General features: G+C 42.9%; 1 pseudogene; it reads left to right on the forward strand.

Annotated features, from left to right (window-relative positions):
• The first annotated feature begins 895 nt into the window (after nucleotides 1-895).
• Nucleotides 896-24,146, forward strand: part of LOC111964468 (lipoxygenase homology domain-containing protein 1-like) — a 53,955-nt pseudogene continuing 30,704 nt past the window's right edge.

The raw sequence follows: 24,146 nt of genomic DNA on the forward strand, positions 1-24,146 counted from the left end.
TTATGTATTTCTTTGCCTGTATCCTTGWGTATATATACCACACCTCCTCGTGCCTTATTGCTTKATTATAACACTTTGCTTTATAAGGCATTATGCAACTTGGGCATAATACTCTATGGTTGGKGATATAGATGTTTATGAACAGCTCATAAGGTGTTATTAAATGAGCTTATAATGCATTATAAGGGGTGTTAKCCGAAAATACAAAAGGTTGTTAATTAGCATGAAATCCTGTTTCCTTTAGTAAAAAAAAAAAAACACATCTGGATTTATACGAGCTGGATTGATTTTAAGTTTTACTTTTACTTTATGGTTGATGGTTGTCAGATACTGTAAGTGTTATTGAGATTCTAGMACATTATATTTTTACATTCCTGCTGATGTATGTATCTTACATACAGTACATACAAACATATCCTAATAAAATGAAACATCCCTATTCTGAACACAGACGTAACTATTTGCTAACAAAGTGGATCAATAGCAGCAYCAACACAAGATAATCATTTATTTGGACAACATGCAAGCTCTGGGCATAAACCTTGGAGCTGGACTCTTAGTTTGTGACTGTAGACTAGCTGCAGGTTTCAGAAGGCCTTGGGACCAATATGAGTTCAATACACACTAGTAGGCTCAATCATGTCCTGCAGTTGTACATGATCATGGATGATATGTGTCCAGGCGTGTTAGGAGGTGATGAGTTGTGTGTGTGTTAGTGTGTGTATGTGTGTGCAAGCGTATCTGTGCGTGTGCGCTTGTGTGTGCGCCTCTGTAAAATCGTGACGACATGGCCCGTGAAGCGATCCTGACATGATGGAGAACACCGCGCGGGGCAAAGAGGATAAGTTATCTCGGCAAGGCAACCTTTTCCACAAGGCTTTCTCCTGTGGGTCACATGATTCCCGTGGGGCCAGTCATTTTTCATGAGCAGAGCGTGTCGGCGGCCCTGCCCCAGGAGGAGTGCTCCTGGCCAGGCAGAGCTCCATGTGGCCCCAGCCTCCTCCTCAAGCACATCCACACARCTGACAGCCGGCCTGTCCAGTCTAGTGTACCCAGGGGCCCCAACACGGCTCGCTGCCACGGGTCAAATTAATTGTCTGACAGCTCTCGAAACTCAAGGAAGCTCTTATGAAACTGAAGGCCAGGAAAGCGGATGAATAAAAGATGCAGAGGAACGGAGGAAACTGAAGAGGTTGATGACAACGTGGAGGAAAAGGAGCCAAAACCGAAAGGTAAAAGCAAGTTTGATACCAACAGAGACGCCAAGCCAAACGGGGAGAAGAGCCCAGAGGAGTGATTTGAGAGTCAGAGGAGGCACCAGAGGAAGGGAGAGAAAAAAATGGGGAAAGCCACAATAAGGTAAAAGAGAAGAAAAAAATAAGACAAAGAAAGAAAGCAGGCGATGAAGAGGGGGATGACGAGCAGAACAATAATGACACCACCAAAACCAAACCCAAGAAGAAATCCAAAGAAGAGGACATGACTGATGGAGAAGTTAAAGAAGAGAAGAGGAGAGGAGGAGATGGGGTCCAAAGACAAGAAGTCCAAAGATGGAGGGAAGAAGGGATGAGGAGCCCCTCTTGGAAGATCAGGAGGGAGAAGAAAAAAAAACATGAAGAAGCAGAAGAAGAAGGGATCGGCTGAAAGAAAGAAAAGACCGAGGCCAAGCAGGTGGACTATGCTGCCACAATGAGCTGATGACCTACCACATGAACTCATCCGATGGCTATGAGGTTAAGTACCACAGCTGGGGCAAGACAGTATCTCTACATAGTTCAGGTAAGTCTGTAAGGTACTCTAGTTCTAAGCTGCTATCACTCACTGCGATCACTCACACTCACAATCACTGGCCACTTTAATAAATGGATCACCAGTCACTTTATACAATAATGCCACTTTGATAATGTTTACGTATATCTTACATTACTCATATCACATGTATATACTGTATTTTATACCATCTATTGCACCTCGCCTACGCGAGCGTCCAGCCATATACTTACATGTACATATTCTCATTCACCCCTTTAGATTTGTGTGTGTTAGGTAGTTGTTGGGGAATTGTTAGATTACTTGTTGGATATTACTGCACTGTCGGAACTAGAAGCACAAGTATTTCGCTACACTCGCATTAACATCTGCTAACCATGTGTATGTGACAAATAAAATTTGATTTGATTCGCTGTATTCTGAAGTGGGGCTGAGTTGTATTTCTTAAGCCAAGCTGGGCTCTACTGTGTTGTTGTAGGGCCTGTCTGGGGATCCCTCTGTGATTGTCCCTGGATGAAAGCTCAGTGTGTTCCACATGAATGGAGCCCAACAGAGACTTAGAGGCAGACAGGTGCTTGGAGCCCGGCAGGGGCCAGGGCCTAGGTCCAGGGTTAGGAGGAAAGGTTGGCGTAGAACTGGGGCTATGCAGGGGACAGGAACAAGGACTGAGACCAGGCGCACACACAGACACAGACAGACACAGACACAGACAGACACAGACACACACAGACACACACACACACACACACACATCACACACAATGAGTCGCGACATTCCGTCCGACGGTGTCAACACACACAAACTTGCTGCCTCATCGATGATTTCCACAAAGCACATGCAGCCGTCGCATGTCTCGTTAATGATTGCTGCGTTACACACACACAGCACGACACAACAGGCGATGCAACGCTGCCGCCACTTATAGAGCACACATGGGCTGCGCATCTCGTGCTGACTTTGGTACATAACAACACTCACACCACACACACGTCCACCACCACATGCCTGACACCACACACACACACGAGCACCAGCGCTGTCCTCGTACTTGCTGCCCACCAGAAGTAGAGCCACTTTATTCGTCACACTTAGAACAGCGAGCCTGGCGGCCTTCTATCTAATTCAGCAGTTCATCAAGGTCATACATTATCCGCAGCAGTGGCGGCCGTATCGTAAACTCTTGCTGCCCCTTTTTACTATGTATTAGTCTGATTTATGTCAGGGTCTCTCTCATGTGTAGCATGTTTCATCGGTCTCTCTTGTACCTAGCCCCAGGCAATTGTGCTACTGCTTCTGATCAAGTTTTTTTTTAAGGGACTTCTCATTCGCTGTACTCCTTGCTCGTACTTTAACTTGCTTCACTAGTTTCTGCTCAGGTGCTACTTTCTCCTCTATCTATGAAGAGCTATTCGCTCCTCTCGGTCTTCGATCCTCTCGTCATTGCTGCCTCATCTCTCGCCCCATCTCTCATCTCCCCCTCTCCGCGGTCATTTCCCTCATGAAGAGCTTTGCTCCGTCTGTCTATCTCTCTCTGTTCTCGGGTATTCTCTCTCGCTCGTTCTCTCTCGTCAGGCTCCTCTCGTCCGTCTCCTCGATCGAACGAAGCTCAAGCTTCGATTGGTCATGCCGAGATATTTTTCCTCTCCTCTCTCTCTCTTTCTCTTTCTCTCTTCTCTCTCTCTCTTCTCTCTCTCTGCTCTCTCTCTCTCTCTCTCTCTCTCTTCTCTCTCTCTCCTTCTCTTTCTCTCTCTCTCTCTCTCTCTCTCTCTCTCTCTCCTCTCTTCTCTTCTCTCTCTCTCTCAACATTCAACACAATCAAATCGGTATTCACCTACACCTGGAATAACAACAGGTGTAGACTTTATTGTGAAATGCTTACCTACGAGTCCTTTCCCAACAATGCAGAGTTAAAAAGCAAGACAACGTGCTAATAAAAATAGAAAATAGTAAGACAATAAATAACAATAACAAGGCTAAGGAGTACCGGTGCTGGGTCAATGTGCAGGGGTACAAGGTAGTTAGATAAAATGCATAGCCATGGGAAGTAGGGTTGATGAAGGTGCTGCAGATGTTCAAGATGTGCTCAATGGTGCAGCTGTAAAACCTTTTGAAGATCTGAGGCGCCACGCCAAATCTTTTCAACCTCCTGAGGGGGGAGATGGCTTTCGCCCCTTCTTCACGACTGTGCTGGTATGACGCACGCACGCACACCCCCCCCCCCTTCTCTGGGATAGTTTTCTCACTTTTCTTTATATTTTACTGAACCTAATGAACTGCTCCTCCATGGACTCGTATCAACTCTTAGGGCTGAGGCAGTGCTGGGGTCCTCCATCCAGAGGAATAGAACAAGGCCCCATTTTGTATCATTTATGAGGCTGTACAATCAAAGTACCCAATGTCATGCAGTATTTACCAGTGACTTCTATTTACAGCTCCTCGTGTTTACCCTGTACATACACTATTAACCATGACCTGCATGTTACATAATTCTGCTGACTGGCTAGGGGGTTTGACCTAAACCCCTTGGTTACATTACCCATTTACTATGTCCTGTACCATCAGTTATTAATGGCGTAGAATAGAAAGAACCCTAATGAAGCCTGCTAAAGGAAGAAGACCCATTGCAGGACATAATATTCCAAAGAAAGTCCTTTGGAGCCTATAACACTACAGGTTCATATTGTTTGCATAAAAAAAGAGCAATGAAATGTAATCACACCAAATTCAAGTCATTATAGAAAGCACTTACACTGAGTTACAGCTTAGGCAGCAAAACCAACAAATCTACTAAATGAAACCTACCTTAGTCACACACATAAACACAAAGTGACAACAGATAAACGCATCTACAGTGACAGCAGACACGTGTCAACTCTCCCCCCCCCCCCCCCCCCAGAACACAGACGTGCTGGCGGTACTAAACAAACACAAGCCATATGATACGCGATGAGTGCGACGTGCTTGCATCTTCGTCCCTGTCTGTTTCGAGCGCAGTCAGAGAGCCAGAGAGCGACGAGAGAAGACAGACGAGAAGACGACGAGAGAGAAGCAGACGAGAGAAGCGAGTACGAGAGATGTGCAGAGTGAGAGAGTGTAGACCAGGTGAGAGACGCAGAAGACGAAACCGTGAAGAGCATCACGCAGACGCATAGAGAGGAAAGCGAGAGAGAGAGAGAGAGAGAGAGAGAGAGAGAGAGAGAGAGAGATGCACATAAATCCAGCTCTGAAATGAAAAAGAGTCTCAGTTGGCTTGAAGCCAGGCATTGATTCACTCACGGCAGATTCGCTCCCTGGAAGCCCTCTATGGAAGGAAACGTAATGCTCCTAACTGCGCCATCTCTCAATGATTGAATCCTGCCAGTTCTTATGATCTGACTTTTACCATAGAGATGGATCAGGCCCAATGTTCAGCTGATGCATATATCATATGTCAGCTTTGTAGTATTACTGAAAATAAATACTGGAATATATAACTTACTATAATGAACTACTGACTCACAAAGGGTCAGGGTTATAAAAGGACACACCCCCAATCATGTTCCATATAATCGTATAAACATAATATTGAACTCAAAATGCTCTGTCAATATGTTTTATATTTAGTATTCATTTATTCATATTATTGAATGAGATACGTATATTGTAATTCAGTGACACCTTTCAAGGTATGTATGGCATATGTTTTTAATCCTAATTCATGAACGTACAATGCATGTTTGGGTGTTGCAAATGGGATGTACAATGTGGAATTTGGGCAGAAAATAATGTTTTCTTTGCCAATTGTTAACCCTTTGCATTTCATTCTAATTCTCCAGCACAGAAAATAGGTATTTTTATCTACCTAAGGATGATTATTTATTACAGTATAATTACTTCCTTTGTTGTGTTGCATTGCGGGTATGAGGGCTGTACAGGAGTGCATTCCTGTAACTTTAAACTCACGAGCCTCATATAAACTGACGAAGCGATGCTGTTCTGTCAACTATCAAATCAGTACAATTGTCACAAAAAGCTACTGATCAAATCAAATCAAGTTTATTTTATATAGCCCTTCGTACATCAGCTAATATCTCGAAGTGCTGTACAGAAACCCAGCCTAAAAACCCAAACAGCAAGCAATGCAGGTGTAGAAGCACGGTGACTAGGAAAAACTCCCTAGAAAGGCCAAAACCTAGGAAGAAACCCAGAGAGGAACCAGGCTATGAGGGGTGGCCAGTCCTCTTCTGGCTGTGCCGGGTGGAGATTATAACAGAACATGGCCAAGATGTTCAAATGTTCATAAATGACCAGCATGGTCAAATAATAATCAGGAGTAGCACGTCCGGTGGACAGGTCAGGGTTCCATAGCCACAGGCAGAACAGTTGAAACTGGAACAGCAGCAAGGCCAGGTGGACTGGGGACAGCAAGGAGTCATCATGCCCGGTAGTCCTGACGCATGGTTCTAGGGCTCAGGTCCTCCGAGAGAGAGAAAGAAAGAGAGAAGGAGAGAAATAGAGAGAGCATACTTAAATTCACACAGGACACCGGATAAGACAGGAGAAGTACTCCAGATATAACCAACTGACCCTAGCCCCCCGACACATAAACTACTGCAGCATAAATACTGGAGGCTGAGACAGGAGGGGTCAGGAGACACTGTGACCCCATCCGATGATACCCCCGGACAGGGCCAAACAGGAAGGATATAACCCCACCCACTTTGCCAAAGCACAGCCCCCGCACCACTAGAGGGATATCTTCAACCACCAACTTACAATCCTGAGACAAGGCCGAGTATAGCCCACAAAGATCTCCACCACAGCACAAACCAAGGGGGGGCGCCAACCCAGACAGGAAGATCACGTCAGTGACTCAACCCACTCAAGTGACGCACCCCTCCTAGGGACGGCATGAAAGAGCACCAGTAAGCCAGTGACTCAGCCCCTGTAATAGGGTTAGAGGCAGAGAATCCCAGTGGCGAGAGGGGAACCGGCCAGGCAGAGACAGCAAGGGCGGTTCGTTGCTCCAGAGCCTTTCCGTTCACCTTCACACTCCTGGGCCAGACTACACTCAATCATATGACCTACTGAAGAGATAAGTCTGATCACGTTAGCTGGCCTCATAACGTTTACCAGGAGGTAATGGAAATGATATTGCTTGATGGATATGATCCATAACGAGAGGAGGCTAATCTCCTAATGCATTTGATGGAGGCCTGGCTAGAGTACAGAATGCATTCTTCTATACAGCTACATAATGGACACGCAGCGTATCTGGAGCGAGGAGGAACTACGTGACATGGCCGGTCTTCTTTTCAATTAGAGCAAATGAAAAAAGACCACGATGTCATTTCTATATAACACACTTCATCTGTGTTGGTAATATGAGGACCTGCACAGGGACTGTTATCATGCAAGTCGCAGGCTCTCTTTATCACTACACACCCATGGGCACGCAGATAGAGTTACACATATACAATATACTGTCCCTAATCTATAGTACACTTGGCTACACCTTGTCATTCAACCTGACATTCAGGTCATTCTCCCCTTCACATAAGACACATTGACTCAGTATGTAACATATGATATACACAGATGTACATACAGTAGATACTGTATACATAAATACATATGAATGTTTTACACTATATATACAAGAGTATGTGGACACCCCTTCAAATTTGTGGAGTCGGCTATTTCTGCCACAAATTGAGCACACAACCATGCAATCTCCACTGACAAACATTGGCAGTAGAATGGCCTTACTGAAGAGCTCAGTGACTTTTAACGTTGCACCGTCATGGGATGCCACCTTGCCAACAAGTTGGTTGGTGAAATTTTTGCCCTGCTAGAGCTGCCCCGGTTAACTGTAAGTGCTGTTATTGTGAAGTGAAAACGTCTAGGAGCAACAACAGCTCGGCCGCAAAGTGGTAGGCCACACAAGCGCTGAAGTGCGTAGCGTGTAAAAATCACCGGCCCTCGGTTGTAACACTCAATAGCAAGTTCCAAATTGCCTCTGCAAGCAACGTCAGCACAAGAACTGTTCGTCGGGAGCTTCATGAAATGGGTTTCCATGGCCGAGTAGCCACACACAAGCCTAAGATCACCATGCGCAATGCCAAGCGTCGGCTGGAGTGGAGTAAAGCTCGCAGCCATTGGACTCTTGAGCAGTGGAAACGTATTCTATGGAGTGATGAATCACGCTTCACCATATGGCAGTCTGACGGATGAATCTGGGTTGAGGATGCCAGGAAAATGCTACCTACCCCAATGCATAGTGCCAACTGTAAAGTTTGGTGGAGGAGGAATAATGGCCTGGGGCTGTTTTTCATGGTTCAGGCTAGGCCCCTTAGTTTCAGTGAAGGGAAATCTTAGCGTTACAGCATACAATGACATTCTTGTCAATTCTGTGCTTCAAACTTTTTGGCAACATTTTGGAGAAGGCCCTTTCCTGTTTCAGCAGGACAATGCCCCCGTGCACAAAGCGAGGTCCATACAGAAATCGTTTGTCGAGATCGGTGTGGAAGAACTTGATTGGCCTGCACAGAGCCATGACCTCAACCCCATCAAACACCTTTAGGATGAATTGGAACGCCGACTGCGAGCCAGGCCTAATCGCCCAACATCAGTGCCCGACGTCAGTAATGCTCTTGTGGCTGAATGGAAGCAAGTCCCCGCAGAAATGTTCCTACATCTAGTGGAAAGCCTTCCCAGAAGAGGGGAGGCTGTTATAGCGGCAAATGGGAGACCAACTCCATATTAATGCCCATGATATTGGAATGAGATGTTCGACGAGCAGGTGTCCACATACTTTTGGTCATGTAGTGTGCAGTATATGTCCAAATGTCAATATGTAATTAATTACAAATAGTTGTGACATATAGCTTTAATTATCATTACCATCATTACTACCGAGGATGAGTAAAGTTTCACCTTACTCAGATATAGCCTTTATATGTCCTACTTGTAATACGGAATGATCAATTAACATTTGCATCATGACACATGTAAGTGGTGGCCCTAGTTTTGAACAGGTCTGTGGGATTGGAACAATCAAGGCAGAGAGAAATGCAACATTTTGGAATTCTAATGGAATTGTGGGGATAACTGCTCAAATGGCATGAATTCCAAAGTTTGAGTTGGGGTTGATTTGTTCGGTCAATGTCAGTCCGCCATTTATTTTGAAGGTTCATTTTAGACACAGACAGGGCGAACTTGTTGGACAGTCATTTAGTGGCGGAAATGTTATTGATGCATTTTGCCCCTTTAATTAGGGAGGGCAGCCTTGGAATTGTCACATAGATTTGAATATTGACCATAATTGCCAAAAGGGGAGCATTGAGATATATGTGTGTCAATGAAAATGGCAGGTATATTCTCCATTGTTGGAGTCTATCGTATCTGATTCACCACAGCTGGCAGTGGAAGACCTTCCACAGAGACACTAGCCATCTGTCACTGTCAGAGGAGGGGGTAGCCTCATGCCAAAACCCCAGACTGGCTCTGGTCAGGTGTCCAATTCTACCACCCTGTGACAGAGACAACATATTAGGCCTCTATCCAAAGCCCACTGAATCAGATACTGAATAGTATTGTCTTTCAGGTAACACCTAATTTGATCGTTCTTATGACATTTATATGCAGTGGCATAAATATGACATAAGACTTGTTATGAGGTGTCATGTCCAATACATTCAAGTTCACTCATGCCAAAGAAAGTGTTACCATTGATATTTAAGAGAGGACAACAGCATATTGGGATTCTGCCACTCAACCAATCTGGCATGAGACCATCATTGTGCCACACACTAAGCTGATCTATCAGAAGCTCCAATTTACCAGATCTATCTTTAATCCCTATTTATCTTGTAGCCCGTCTTTCCCTTTTGCTCATACTATCTATCTCTTCTCACGTTACGGAAGCCGAACGGCATTTGAAAAAAAAATGAAGACAGACGTGTTCCAGATCAGAACACACAACGTGGGGCCATCGAAGAAGCTGAGGTACGGTATGACAATGGCATCACGGTGGCAGAAACCACTAGTTTAATTCAATGAAGACTACATTATAATAATTTCAGCATACTCACTGTACTGCAGTCTCAGACTGAGCTGAGACTGCCTGTGGGGTATTTCCTCGGAAATGCCACTGAGTGTTAAGCACCATCTGTTCTTTGGGGGTTGTGATGGTGCTAGAGATGGGATCTGGGTCACATCCCCAGTCCTAAAAAGGGAAGATTCATAGATGACGTCTGAGTGACTGCAACACACTGGGTGTTGGTAATAGCCTAGATCCATCTTTTGAGGAGTGAATATACTTCTTTTTTTTTAACATCTGCATTGCTGCAGGTCATCTGAAAATCTACAAGTGCGAAATACAAGCGGTTTCAATCTAGACCATCATTATCCAGTTCAATGTGTTTTGAAATTATCTTACTGTAGAAGAATGTGCCAGGGCTAACTGTCAGTTAACCACCACCTAAATTAATAGGCCTAGAATTTCTGATAACGTAGGGTAGTTTATTTAAACTCTAAATTGCTACTTTGGGCGACATTTTATCTCTGCAAAATTTTATAGCTACGCAATAATAAGTCAAGGCCAAGGCTACTGACAATGTTGTAGAAGGACTGGTCTTGTGTTCTTTCATGATGTGACGTCTGTGAGAGTCAAGCACTTTGCCGCGGATTTCTTTACACCTCTAAAAAAAAAAAAACGCTGCATGGACAATAAGTTTAAAGATCATTCAAACGAGTGGCGTGTGGTAACGCAAAGCGGCTTCTGCACAACTGTACAGGAGTCAAGTTTTGCCTCTTCTTCCCAGSCGAGCGCAGGATCACACTACCAAGCGGAGCTCTTCACAAGTTCAACGACCCGACCGCTGCAATTGACTTCATCAACAAGAACTTGAAGGAAACTGCTCCCCCAGACTGACTGCAGCAACGAGATTGATATGTAGCCTTTCTGCAGTGCAGTGTTTGATAGGTAGCCTCCTGTTATTTTATTTGCATTATACATACATTTTCCTCATTGTTCGCTGAAATAGTAAGCCTCTATTCATATAATATATAATTCTATTTATTTTGTCATTGTTTTGTTTTGTTAWTTTTTCATGTATGTCAGGTTCTGCTTACATTTAAAAAGCTACATTCATTTCCTTTCTTTCCAAAGTATGACTCATCAACCTAATTTTCTAGGGCAGTCGACAGGGAGTACACTTCCATTTTCTTTTTTTTTAGGGGTGGATCAGCTTTAATATTGCGGGAAAATTGTTGCTTCCATCAATGTAATTGTCTGCATCATTTCCAATCCCCAATATATTTTTGGGGTAAATATATATATACATAGATACATACAGTACATACATATATAGATATATATATATATTATAGTATATAATATACATATATATATATATTATATGTATAGCATAAACATATCATACGTATACACATACACAGTTGTAGTTCGGAAAGTTTACAACACACTTAGGCCAAAATACATTTAAACTCACGTATTTCAGCAATTCCTGACATTTAATACCTAGTAAGATTAGGTTCAGTTAGGATCACCACTTTATTTTAAGAATGTGAAGATGTAAGAATAATATCAGAGAGATCGATTATTTCAGTATTTTGATTTCTTTCATCACATTCCAGTGGGTCAGAAGTTTACATACACTCAATTTAGTATTTGAATAGCATTGCCTTTAAATGGTCTAACTTGGTCAAACGGTTTCGAGTATCGCTTCACAAGCTTCCTACAATCAAGTCTGGGTGAGAATTTTGGCCGCATTCCTCCTGACAGAGCTGGTGTAACTGAGTCAGGTTTGTAGGCTCCTTGCTCGCACACCGCTTCTGTTCAGTTTGCCACCAAATTTTCATAGGAATTGAGGTCAGGGCTTGTGATAGGGCCACTCCAATAACCTTGATTTGTTGTCCTTAAGCGCATTTATTACCACAAACTTTGGAAGTATGCTTGGAGGTTATTGTACCTATTAGGAAGACCATTTGCGACCAAGCTTTAACATTCCTGACTATGTTTGAGATGTGGCTTCAATATATTCCACATCAAATTTTCCTGCCCTCATGATGCCATCTATTTGTGAAGTAATGCCTGATGCTGCCACCCCCGTCTTCAATCGGTTGGGAAAGTGGTTCTTTGGCTTGCAGCCTCCCCTTTGTTTCCCGTCGCAAAACATAATCGATGGTCAACTTTGCAAACAAGTTCTATTTCTGTCTTCAAGGTCCAGACGAGAGGAACATTGTCTGCCAAAAAAAGTACGAGTCCTTGTGTCCCATGTGCAGTTGCAAACCGTAAGTCTGGCTTTTTTTTCATGGCGGTTGTGGAAGCGAGTGGCTTCTATCCCTTGCTGAGCGGCCTTTCAGGTTATGTCGATATAAGACTTGTTTTTAAGAAGCCGGGCATATAGACAATTTTTGTACTGTTTGCCTCCAAGCTATCTTCCAACAGGTCCTTTGGCTGTTCGTTCTTGGATTGAATTTCCTGCACCAAGTAACGTTCATCTCTAGGAGACCGAACGCGTCCCTCCGAGCGGGAGAGGTCGTGTGATCCCATAGGTGTTTATACTTGCGTTACTATTTTGTACGGATGAACATGGTAACTTCAGGCATTGGAAATTGCTCCCAAGGATGAACCAGGCTTGTGGAGGTCTACAATTTTTCTCTGAGGTCTTGGCTGATTTCTTTTGATTTCACATGATGTCAAGCAAAGAGACACTGAGTTTGAAGGTAGGCTTGAAATACATCACAGGTACACCTCCAATTGACTCAAATGAGTCAATTAGCCTATCAGAAGCTTCTAAGCCATGACATCATCTTCTGGAATTTTCCAAGCTGTTTAAAGCACAGTCAACTTAGTGTATGTAAACTTCTGACCACTGGAATTGTGATACAGTGAATTATAAGTGAAATAATCTGTCTGTAAACAGTTGTTGGAAAAGTTACTTGTGTCATGCAAAAAGTAGATGTCCTAACCGACTTGCCAAAACTATAGTTTGTTAACAAGAAATTTGTTGAGTGGTTGAAAAACGAGTTTTAATGACTCCAACCTAAGTGTATGTAAACTTCCGACTTCAGCTGTAAACATACATACTTAAAAAAAAAAATWGATATTTATTATTCCCCGCAAACCCTACCACCCCTCTCCCAATTGGAGTAAACTAATAAACAATAACACTTAGGCTTCTAGCTTCAGTTTATACGTATTATACACATTTTACAGACATAATCTATTTTACAATAGTTATATTTTGTTTGTTTTTAGTCCTTCCTCTATTTCTGATGTCCCTCCAGTTTGATTTCTATTTGTAACTGTGCTATTTCACAACATTTCTGAACCTATATACATTTTACAGACCCCGTATGTTTTACATTGGTTATCTTGTTATTAGTCCCACCCTTCAGCTCCATTCAACCCCTCCCATCTATCTCTTAACACCATCCATTTTTGGATTTCTATTTGCCATACATTTTTCAACTGTGCTATGATGCTTCACAAAAGTTCAGAACTTTTCTATTCTCATAGCTTCTACAGATTGTAAATAAAAAAWAWWTTTTTTTGCTAACTATGATTGACTATGACTTTTCAAATCACCCAGCATTGCTATCTGCAGCATTAGTTCTAGGTAAATGTTGCAATTCTTCAGCCATTCCTGGACCTGTGACCAAAAACGAGCTACATATGGACAGTACCAAAATAAATGATCTAATGACTCTTCCTCCTCACAGCAAAATCTGCAGAGCTGGGAAGATTGTATCCCCATATATATATATATAACATTCTATTGGTTGCAATAATTTTGTATAGTAATTTAAATAGAAAAATGTGAAGTTTTGAATCCGGCGTTGTTTGCGTGTCAATTCATAAACCATGTGCCGTGGAATAGGTACATCGAAAATCTCTTCCCAACTATTTTGCAATTTATATGGCACAGCTGCCAATTTTTTGGTCCTTAAATTAAATTGGTATATGTTTTTATTTATCACAATTTTCTTCAACCATTAATGGTCTTTAATGCAGGGCCGACAGACAAGTTCCTTACTTTTCCCCCCTTCTACTTGCCTCTTCCATTTTTGTGGTAATGCTGCAATTAGTTGGTTGTAATTTTGGGTAGAGCAGACGTTTCCATATGTCTGTGTTAGCTGCATGTGTCATATAACTCCAGCAGTCCTATTTATGAAATCATTTACAAAAATATTARCTTTTTTTTTTTTATCGAAAAATACGTTTTTTGAAATAAATTAGTTTATTTGAGTTTAGCCACAATATTTGTTGTATTATTTGTTCTGACTTTTCAGGTGGATTAAACTGAAATTGCAACCAACTTTCTAAGTCTTGTTTACAAAATAATGATATTTTGGAGATTATTTCCTTTTCAAACAACCGAAAGTGAGCAGTTGTAATCTGAATAAAGGGAAAAAAGCCATTCTTGAACATGGGGTGAGACATTCCTACCAATTTACTAGAGAACCATTTTGGATTTAAGTATAACTTTTGTATGACTGATGCCTTTAGTGCGAGGTCTAATGATTCATATTTAATCATTTCTGCCCTCCGAATTTCTATTCTTTATATAAATGGGCCCTTTTAACTTTGTCTGGCTTGCCATTCCAAATAAAYTTGAATATTTTTTGTTCATATAATTTAAAAAGCAGGTCACTAGGTGTAGGCAAAACCATAAGCAAATAGTTAAACTGGGATATGACTAAAGAGTTAATCAGGGTGATTTTTCRACAAATAGACAGGTATTTTCCTTTCCATTGTAGCAAGATCTTATCTATTTTTGTTAACTTTCTATAAAAATGTATTGGAGTGAGTGTAACGGCAGTCTATTTCTTCCTCCTCCTCGGACGAGAAAAGGCGAGAAGGATCGGAGGACCAATGTGCAGAGTGGTAAGTTTCCATGATTTTAATATCCACGAAAACAAGACACAATACAAAATAACAAAAGAACTAACCGTAACAGTCCTGTGTGGCACAAACACTGACACAGGAAACAAACACCCACAAACCAAACGTGAAAACCCAGGCTGCCTAAGTATGATTCTCAATCAGGGACAACGATTGACAGCTGCCTCTGATTGAGAATCATACCAGGCCGAACACAAAACCCCAACATAGAAAAACACACATAGACAACCCACCCCAACTCACGCCCTGACCATACTAAATAAATACAAAACAAGGGAAATAAGGTCAGGAACGTGACAGTACCCCCCCCTCAAGGTGCGGACTCCGGACACACCACCTAAAACTCTAGGGGAGGGTCTGGGTGGGCGTCTGTCCGCGGTGGCGGCTCTGGCGCGGGACGTGGACCCCACTTCACCCTTGTTTTTGTCCACTTCTTTAACCGCCCCCGTGGCCTCTTATGAACGGCGATCCTCGCCGCCGACCTTGGCCTGGGGACCCTAGCCATGGGTCCCGAATGGACAGGATACTCCGGCAGCACCGGAGTGCAAGACGACTCCGGCAGCGCCGGAGTAAAAGGCAATTCTGGCATCGCCGGCTTGACAGGCAGCTCTGGCAGCTCCCGGCTGACTGACGGCTCCGGCAGGTCCTGGCTGACTGACGGCTCTGGCAGGTCCTGGCTGACTGACAGCTCTGGCAGGTCCTACTGATGGCTCTGGCAGGTCCTGGCTGACTGGCTCTGGCAGCTCCTGGCTGACTGGCTCTGGCTCTGGCAGGTCCTGGCTGACTGACGGCTCTGGCAGGTCCTGGCTGACTGACGGCTCTGGCAGGTCCTGGCTGACTGACAGCTCTGGCAGGTCCTTTTTCTCCCATGTCCATCACACTTATACCTACATTGACTACTTCTTCTTAGACAACAGACTTCTTTCATTTGTATGCTCATGCTCATACAATTCCATTGTCATATCTGATCACGCCCCTCTGACTTTAGAGCTATCAGTTGGTGGTGGGACTGAGCCTTGTGTACCTTGACATTTTAATACACGCTTGCTGGCTGATTAAAGTTTTGCCAACTTTCTGACTGCTCATATTTATGTTTTTATAGCTACTAACAACACCCCCGACGTTTCAGCATCTGTTCTGTGGGAGACTTTTAAGGCCTTCATTAGAGGTCAAATCCTTTCATACGCTAGTATTTTACAGTTAGACAGTACTTACGCTACCTCACCATTCCCAAATGTGTACAGGGACTGACTCTACAAGTTGAATTCAATACCTTGTCAACAGGCCAAATTGAGGAACTGCAGGTTAAGTCACGACATACTCACTATGAATATGGTAACAAGGCAAGTAAATTGCTTTCTCATCAACTTTGCCAGTCTTCCTCTACTCATAAAGATTCTCAAATTCAAACACCTACAGGCGCAACAATAGATCCCCAGCTAATAAATAACCAGTTTAAGGACTTCTATGCCTCTTTATACACTTCAGAACAGTCTGCTGACCCCTCTGCTCTTGATAATMTTTTTAATACTTGAACTGTCCCAACAATTGATTCAGTCTCCAAGCTTCAATTGGTGGGACCTATCACCATGGAAGAGATTTCAGAGTCAGCACCTCGCTGTATATAGCCTCAGCACATATCAAAGCTGCAGGCTAAGGTCAAATCTAGACTTGGTTTCCTCTATCGTAATCGCTCCTCTTTCACCCCAGATGCCAAACTAACCCTGATTCAGATGACCATCCTACCCATGCTAGATTACGGAGATGTGATTTATAGATCGGCAGATAAGGGTGCTCTCAAGTGGCCAAAGGTTCTTTACCATTCGGCCATCAGTTTTGCCACCAATGCTCCTTATAGGACACATCACTGTACTCTACTCTTTTGTAAAGTGGTCATCTCTGTATACCCGTCACAAAACCCACTGGTTGATTATTATTTATAAAACCCTCTTTGGCCTGACTCACCCATATCTGAGATACCTACTGCAGCCCTCGTCCTCCACATACAACACCCATTCTGCCAGTCGCATTCTGTTAAAGGTCCCCAAAGCACACACATTCCTGGGTCGCTCCTCTTTTCAGTTCACTGCAAAAAACACTCAAATTGGAAAGTTTTATCTCCATCTCTTCATTCAAAGACTCAATCATGGACACTCTTACTGACAGTTGTGGCTGCTTTGCGTGATGTATTGTTATCTCTACCTTCTTGCCCTTCGTGCTGTTGTCTGTGCCCAATAATGTTTGTACCATGTTTTGTGCTGCTACCATGTTGTGCTGCTGCCATGTAGTGTTGCTACCATGTTGTTGTCATGTTGTGTTGCTACCATGCTGGGTTGTCATGTGTTGCTGTCATGCTATGTTGTTGTCTTAGGTCTCTCTTTATGTAGTGTTGTGGTGTCTCTCTTGTCATGATTTTTWTTTTKTTTTACATTTTTAATCCCAGCCCCCTGTCCCCGCAGGACGCCTTTTGCCTTTTGGTAGGTCGTCATTGTAAATTTGTTCTTAACTGACTAAATGTTAAATWAAATWAAATMAAAACAAGTCAAATCTGAAAAAGACCAAYCTTTTTCCTTTAAATGTGGCAGCTCGTAACTACCCATTACACATATTGGCTTTCAGAGTAGTTTTCAACAAACTTACATACTTGGGGGTACATGTCACAGACACATTTGATAACCTTTTTTAGGCTAACTTTACTCCTCTCCTTACTCTGGTGGAGAAAGATTTTGAATGATGGTCATTGCTCCCCCTATCATTAYCTGGTCGAATTAATTCGGTTAAAATGAATACCCTAAATTCTCCGACCTCTTTCAATGTATASCRATTTTTATTCGATGGGATTATCTCAGACTTCATCTGGAATWWAAAAAAAATCCAAGGATCCGCAAGGTGTTCCTGCAAAYGCCTAAACCCTTAGGGGACGTGGCCCTAACTAATTTCCAGTTCTATTATTGGGCCGCCAACTTCCYTGTAATTCAGTACTGGATCCGTGCAGATAACTCACAAATCATTCCAGCATGGTTGAAGATAGAATCTCCCTCATGTATGCCATCCTCACTGGCTGCTTTGGCACATTCCCCTATTCATTCTGCTACTTCAAGTTATACCAAAAACATTTGAGTAAAAACCACTCTCAAGATCTGGAACCAGTTTAGACGTCACTTTGATTTGCAAACCTAAATCAAGGTAAAAAAATGAAAATAAAACCAAAATGAAGGGCACCTCTAKTCATAATTACGTTTTCCATCCATCCCTAGTAGATGGAGCCCTCTCCATGTGGTTCAGCCTTGGCAGCAAATCATTCAATGATTTGAATATTGACGGCACTTTTGCATCGTTCCAACAACTCCGAATAGTCATTTCTTTAGATATCTACACATACGTAGCTTTGTCCTTGACATGACCTCTCAATTCCCTGGGCCCTCCCACTGATGCATTTTTCACACCATCCCCAACAGTAAAAGGTATTATTTATTATAGCTATGATCAAATTTACCCTCTTCACAATCAATCCTTCATTCGCAGCTTTAAAACGTTTATGGGAACAGGATCTGGGTGATGAGTTTAATAATGACACATGGGAAGATATTCTGTACCGRGTCCACTCTTCTATTTGTGCCAAACATGGTTTGATCCAATGCAAAATCCTCCACCGCACTCACTGGACTGAACGCAGGCTTTCTAACATCTATCCTGATGTCGACCCTGTTTGCGACAGYTGTCGGCAAGCTCCTGCTTCCTTAATACATATGTTTTGGTCCTTCTCTTCTCTACATAACTACTGGTCTGCAATCTTTGATAACATATCTAAACTATTACAAGTGCCTTTTGCTCCTACTGCCATAACATCATTATTTGGGGTAATACCTGATACTATAACACTACCAAAACACACATCTGACTTTGTAGCCTTTGTGAGTTTGTTGGTYAGAAGGTTGACTTGACTTCTGTTGAAATCGCCCTCGCCTCCAGCTGTTTGCTTAGAAATTCTAGGGTCAGTAAGGAGGRCTGCGTCTTGTGACCGTAGCGTACGTGTAGGTATGTGCGGCAGGACCAATTCGTAAAGATAGGTAGGAGCAAGCCCATGTAATGCTTTGTAGGTTAGCAGTAAAACCTTGAAATCAGCCCAGCTCTAGGCTATCATTCCCAAATCCAGCTATAATATTGTGAGTATTATTGTTGTTTTTAGAAGTTCAGTGCCATTTCAGTCATTAGGTAAATGTAGAATGCATTCTCCACAGTAGAAAGGAATTGTTTTAAAATAGTGTCAGTTTCCTGACCTGTTTTCTTTTGTCTTGTATTTATTTAGTTGGTCAGGGCGTGAGTTGGTGGGTTTGTCTATGTGTGATTTTCTATGTTGGGATGTTTGTGTTCGGCCGGGTATGATTCTCAATCAGAGGCAGCTGTCAATCGTTGTCCCTGATGAGAATCATACTTAGGCAGCCTGGTTTCACGTGTGTTTGTGGGTGTTTGTTCTTGTGTCAGTGTTCCGCCACACAGGACTGTCACGGTAGTTATTTGTATCTCGTGTCAGTGTTCGTGCCACACGGACTGTTTTCGTTTTGTCACGTTTGTTGTTTTTGTATTTGTAAGTGTTCAGTTTACGTTCATTAAATAATGACACTTTCCACTCTGCGTGTTGGTCCGATCCATGCTCCTCCTCATCGAGGAGGAGGAATATGACGATAGCCGTTACAAATATGCCTGCAAAGTCTAAGCTTCCACTATTTTCAGTGTGAAATGGTGTGCAAATGTCCCCCTTTGTGCCGTTTTGAAGCTACAAAAAGCTATTTTTCTCTCAGCTCAATGGCAAAATGTGTAGAATTTGCAGGAAATTAGCTTTAAAACTGCAAAAATATCAAGCAGCTCCATTGGGAAATGTGTAGAATTGCAGGAAATTGGTTTTAAAAATTGTCACGCCCTGATCTGTTTCACCTGTCTTTGTGCTTGTCTCCTCCCCCCTCCAGGTGTCGCCCATCTTCCCCATTATCCCCTGTGTACTTATACCTGTGTTTTCAGTTTGTKTGTCGCCAGTTCGTCTTGTTTATTCAAGCTTAACAGAGTTTGTCCTGTCAGCGCCTGTCTTTTCCCAGCCTCTCTTTTTCTCGCCCTCCTGGTTTTTGACCCGTGCCTGTCCTGACCCTGAACCCGCCTGACCACTCTGCCTGATTCTGCCTGCCATCTAAAAACCTGTTTTTGCATTGTCATTATGTGGTATTGTGTGTAGATTGAGGATTTAAAACATGTAATCAATTTAAGAATAAGGCTGTAAGGTAACAAAATGTGGGAAAAGGGAAGGGGTCTGAATACTTTCCAAATGCACTGTATATACAAAAGTATGTGGACACCCCTTCAAATTTGTGGATTCGGCTATTTCAGCGACACCCGTTGCTGACAGTTGTATAAAATCGAGCACACAGCCATGTAATCTCCATAGACAAACATTGCCAGTAGAATGGCCTTACTGAAGAGCTCAGTGACTTTCAACATGGCAACGTCATAGGATGCAACCTTTCCAACAAGGCAGTTCATCAACTTTCTGCCCTGCTAGAGCTGCCCCAGGCAAATGTAAGTGCTGTTATTATGAAGTGGAAATGTCTAAGAGCCGGCAAGTGGTACGCCACACAAGCTCATAAAATGAGACATCCGAGTGCTGAAGCGTGTAATGTGTAAAAATCATCTGTCCTCGGTTGCAACACTCACTACCAAGTTCGAAACTACCTCTGGAAGCAACATCAGCACAATAACTGTTCGTCGGGAGCTTCATGAAATGGGTTTCCATGGCCGAGCAGCCACACACAAGCCTAAGATCACCATGCACAATGCCATTGGACTCTGGAGCAGTGGAAACACCTTCTCTGGATGTAATCACACAAAGCGTCCATTTTCAAGATAGCATGCATAGGTCGTCGCAGGAGATCTTCACAATTGTAATAATCTACGCAGACTCTCGAACGGCATTGATCACTTGCACCATGTACTTTCAATATAATCTCACCTGCAACTCAATYTTAGGAAGGTGTTCTTAATGTTTTGTACACTCAGTGTAGGTTGTAATCTCATTGATCAAATCAAATCAAACCTTATTTGTCACATGCGACGAATACAACAAGTGTAAACCTTACCGTGAAATACTTACTTTTACAAGCCCTTAACCAACAGTGCAGTTCAAGAAGAGTTAAGAAAATATTTACCAAATTAACTAAAGTAGATAATAATAAAAAGTAACACAATAACATAACAATAACGAGGTTATATACAGGGCGTACCGGTACCGAGTCAGTGTGCGGGGGTACAGGTTAGAGGTAATTTGTAGGTAGGAGCGATGTGACTATGCATCGATAATAAACAGCGAGTAGCAACAGTGTACAAAACAAATGGAGGGGGGGGGTTCAATGTAATCAATCAATCAAATGTATTTATAAAGCCCTTTTTACATCAGCCGATGTCAACGTCTCAACCAAATATTACCCACGATAAAATGACATGGGGTGCCCAGTGGGATCGTGGCAAAATTGTAGCTAGTAGTTGCAAGATTTTTTGCAATTGTTTTGGTGTTTCTTTTAACAATAACGTCATGTGTAGGTGTCAGAGTATCAGAAGCCCTAATTGTCAAATGAGGAGTTGTTACCRCCAATAGCTGACTGCCACTGTGTCCCCAGGATTGAACACGACAACACAGGTGGCTTGAATGCCAGCTGGTTCCTGGACTGGGTCGTGGTCACCGACATGAACCGTCCGCACCCGAGGTTCTACTTTCAACCTGCAACAACTGTCTGAGCCGAGAGGAGGGGGACAAGGCTGTATGTCAGAGATCTGCTGGGCAGCCTCAACCCCATGGGCGTCCCCAAATGGAGGTCGATCTGGAAAGCACACCTTTACACACAGTACAGGACGCACATCCAAACGACATAGAATATAGAAGGCGACACTGCATGAGGCCCATGGTTCAGAAACACTCGAATCAATTGCACTGAACACGCATACAGTATAAGCTGCAAAGTATAGGGCAACTGAAACACAGATTTGCATCATTTAGGAGCTACACAGCCAACTTGATTGGTAGTTAATGCACACGTCATGTTCTTAAAGGTAAGTTACTCTGTTGCTTGTGGGTAAGGTGCCTCATGGAGCCTAATCGTCTGGTAAGCCTTATACTCCTCTTGTTACCACGTGACCTTCATCTTACATCTCATTATCAGACAGCGAGAGGAGGACGCAGGGTGCATGTGTCTTGTGGCCAAACGTGACCACCGGTAGTGGACACAGATCATGCCTCCGCTCGCGCCTACTTTTCCAGTGTATTCAAGACTGGAGGAGGGGTCAAAGTAGACCCGTTATTCCGAACCAGACAGTTGTCATGGGACCAGACACACCCTGACAGGCACACTTACACACACCTGTAGTCAACCTATTAATATTTCACCTGGAAACTGGATTATTGSGATTAGAGGAACTCTGCCTGATGTCTATTGCGAGAGAAGGGGAGGAGATGCACACACTCGCACAAGGCACGAGACTTGACAGGAATTAAAGAGAGGTTAGAGGTTACGGTAGAATGTAAGTTTCAGTTTCAGTGACAATGATTGCATAGCATGAAAAGTACCATGATGGCTGTGTCTATGCCCCATGTGAAATATCCCGAACAGACCATAACCAGTTCATGAATGTCCTATCCTGTTTGATATTTTGTGAATGTACAGGGAATGTATAAATACAGTAATTGTGTTCACCTCTGCCGAGAAGGGCAGTGGGTCAGATGGCGACGTCTTCCTGAATATCTTTGGAGACCATGGTGACACAGGTGAGATAAGACAATCTTCGTGTTCCACATCTCAAGCGTTAGTTGTTCTCTGAGTCAGCTGTGAGAATACAAGCACTGCACTGTAGCTGATCTTTCTGTCATTAGCTGTTTGACTTCATTCTATATCATTCTAAATTCTATATTGTTTCATTTAACATCATCAAAGAGGAGAGGTGGCTAGCCAGTGACAAAGATAACTTTTTGCTGAGAAGTATTTTGGTCTGTAATAAATCCCTTTAGTGGGGAAAAACTCATTCTGATTGGCTGGGCCCCTGCCCAGTCATGTGAAATCCATAGGTTAGGGCTTAATGAATTCATTTCAATTGACTGATTTCCTTATATGAACTGAAATTGTTGCATGTTGCGTTTATATTTTTGTTCAGTATAAAAGGGGGCGTGTGAACACTTGCAATTTCTTTCAACATGGAGCAGGATAGACGGCAAGGGAGAGGAAGAAATCAAAGAGCTTGTGGACAAGGGGCCCGTCAGAGAGGTGGTCATGGTGTAACGGCTTTCTTCCTGGGATGAAGGAGAGGACCAAAACGCAGCGCGGCTAGTGTTCAACATGTTTAATAAAGAATAAGAACGAGAACACTACAAGCTACAAAACAATAAATGTGAAAACCGAAAACGGTCCTATCTGGTGCAGAACACAAAGACAGAAAACAATCACCCACAAACCAATAGTGCAAACAGGCTACCTTAATATGGTTCCCAATCAGAGACAATGACAAACACCTGCCTCTGATTGAGAACCATATTAGGCCAAACAACAAACCCAACATAGAAACACAAAACATAGAATGCCCACCCAGCTCACGTCCTGACCAACAAAACAAAGACTAAACAAAGGAAATAAGGTCAGGAACGTGACACATGGGCCCCATCAAAGAGGTAAAAGATGTCAGAGGCCTTATCATGGCAGAGGTCCTTAAAATGTGTTCACCCCAATCTGGAAAGATCAACTGTCAACTCGATTATGAGAACATTTCGCCAAGAAAACCGGTAAGTCTGCAGGATATGCACTATATTTAAAATGTTTGCCAATTCGCAGACACTCTTATCCAGAGCAACTCGGGTTAAGTGTCTTGCTCAAGGGCACATCGACAGAGCCTTGTCTGCTCAGGTTACTGGCCCAACCCTCTAACCACTAGGCTACCTGCCTCCCCGCTATCCTTTACCATTACATGTTCATTAAATTACATATCGTAATGCATGTAAACTCACAAAACATGTTACAGTAGTCTTACACTATGATARATTGACAGTATACTCTGTTCTACCGTCAGAATTGACAGAAGACCCCGTGGCCGTTTGTGGCATCCATCATCCTACCAACAATCACCTGCCTTTTGAAGAGGCACCAGGTATTTATGAAAGACATTTACCTGGTGCCTTTTGAAACAACGACCAGGTMAGAAAACTGCGGACCGAGTATGTTCAGGTGTAGCGCTATATACTGTATTACTGTTACTATTTGATGCACATGCTACTTAACAATTTCATATTGGAACTACACTGTAAAAATAACTAASCAAAATATATTTTTAGAAGGWGATYGTGCTTGATGCTGCTGTGAACCATCACAAGTATATCTTTGTTGGTTGAAGTCCGCTTCATCATTCACAACAATACACAATCTAAAAGTAAAATGATGG

Source organism: Salvelinus sp. IW2-2015, linkage group LG5, assembly GCF_002910315.2.
Source record: "Salvelinus sp. IW2-2015 linkage group LG5, ASM291031v2, whole genome shotgun sequence".
Classification (NCBI taxonomy): Eukaryota; Metazoa; Chordata; class Actinopteri; order Salmoniformes; family Salmonidae; genus Salvelinus; species Salvelinus sp. IW2-2015.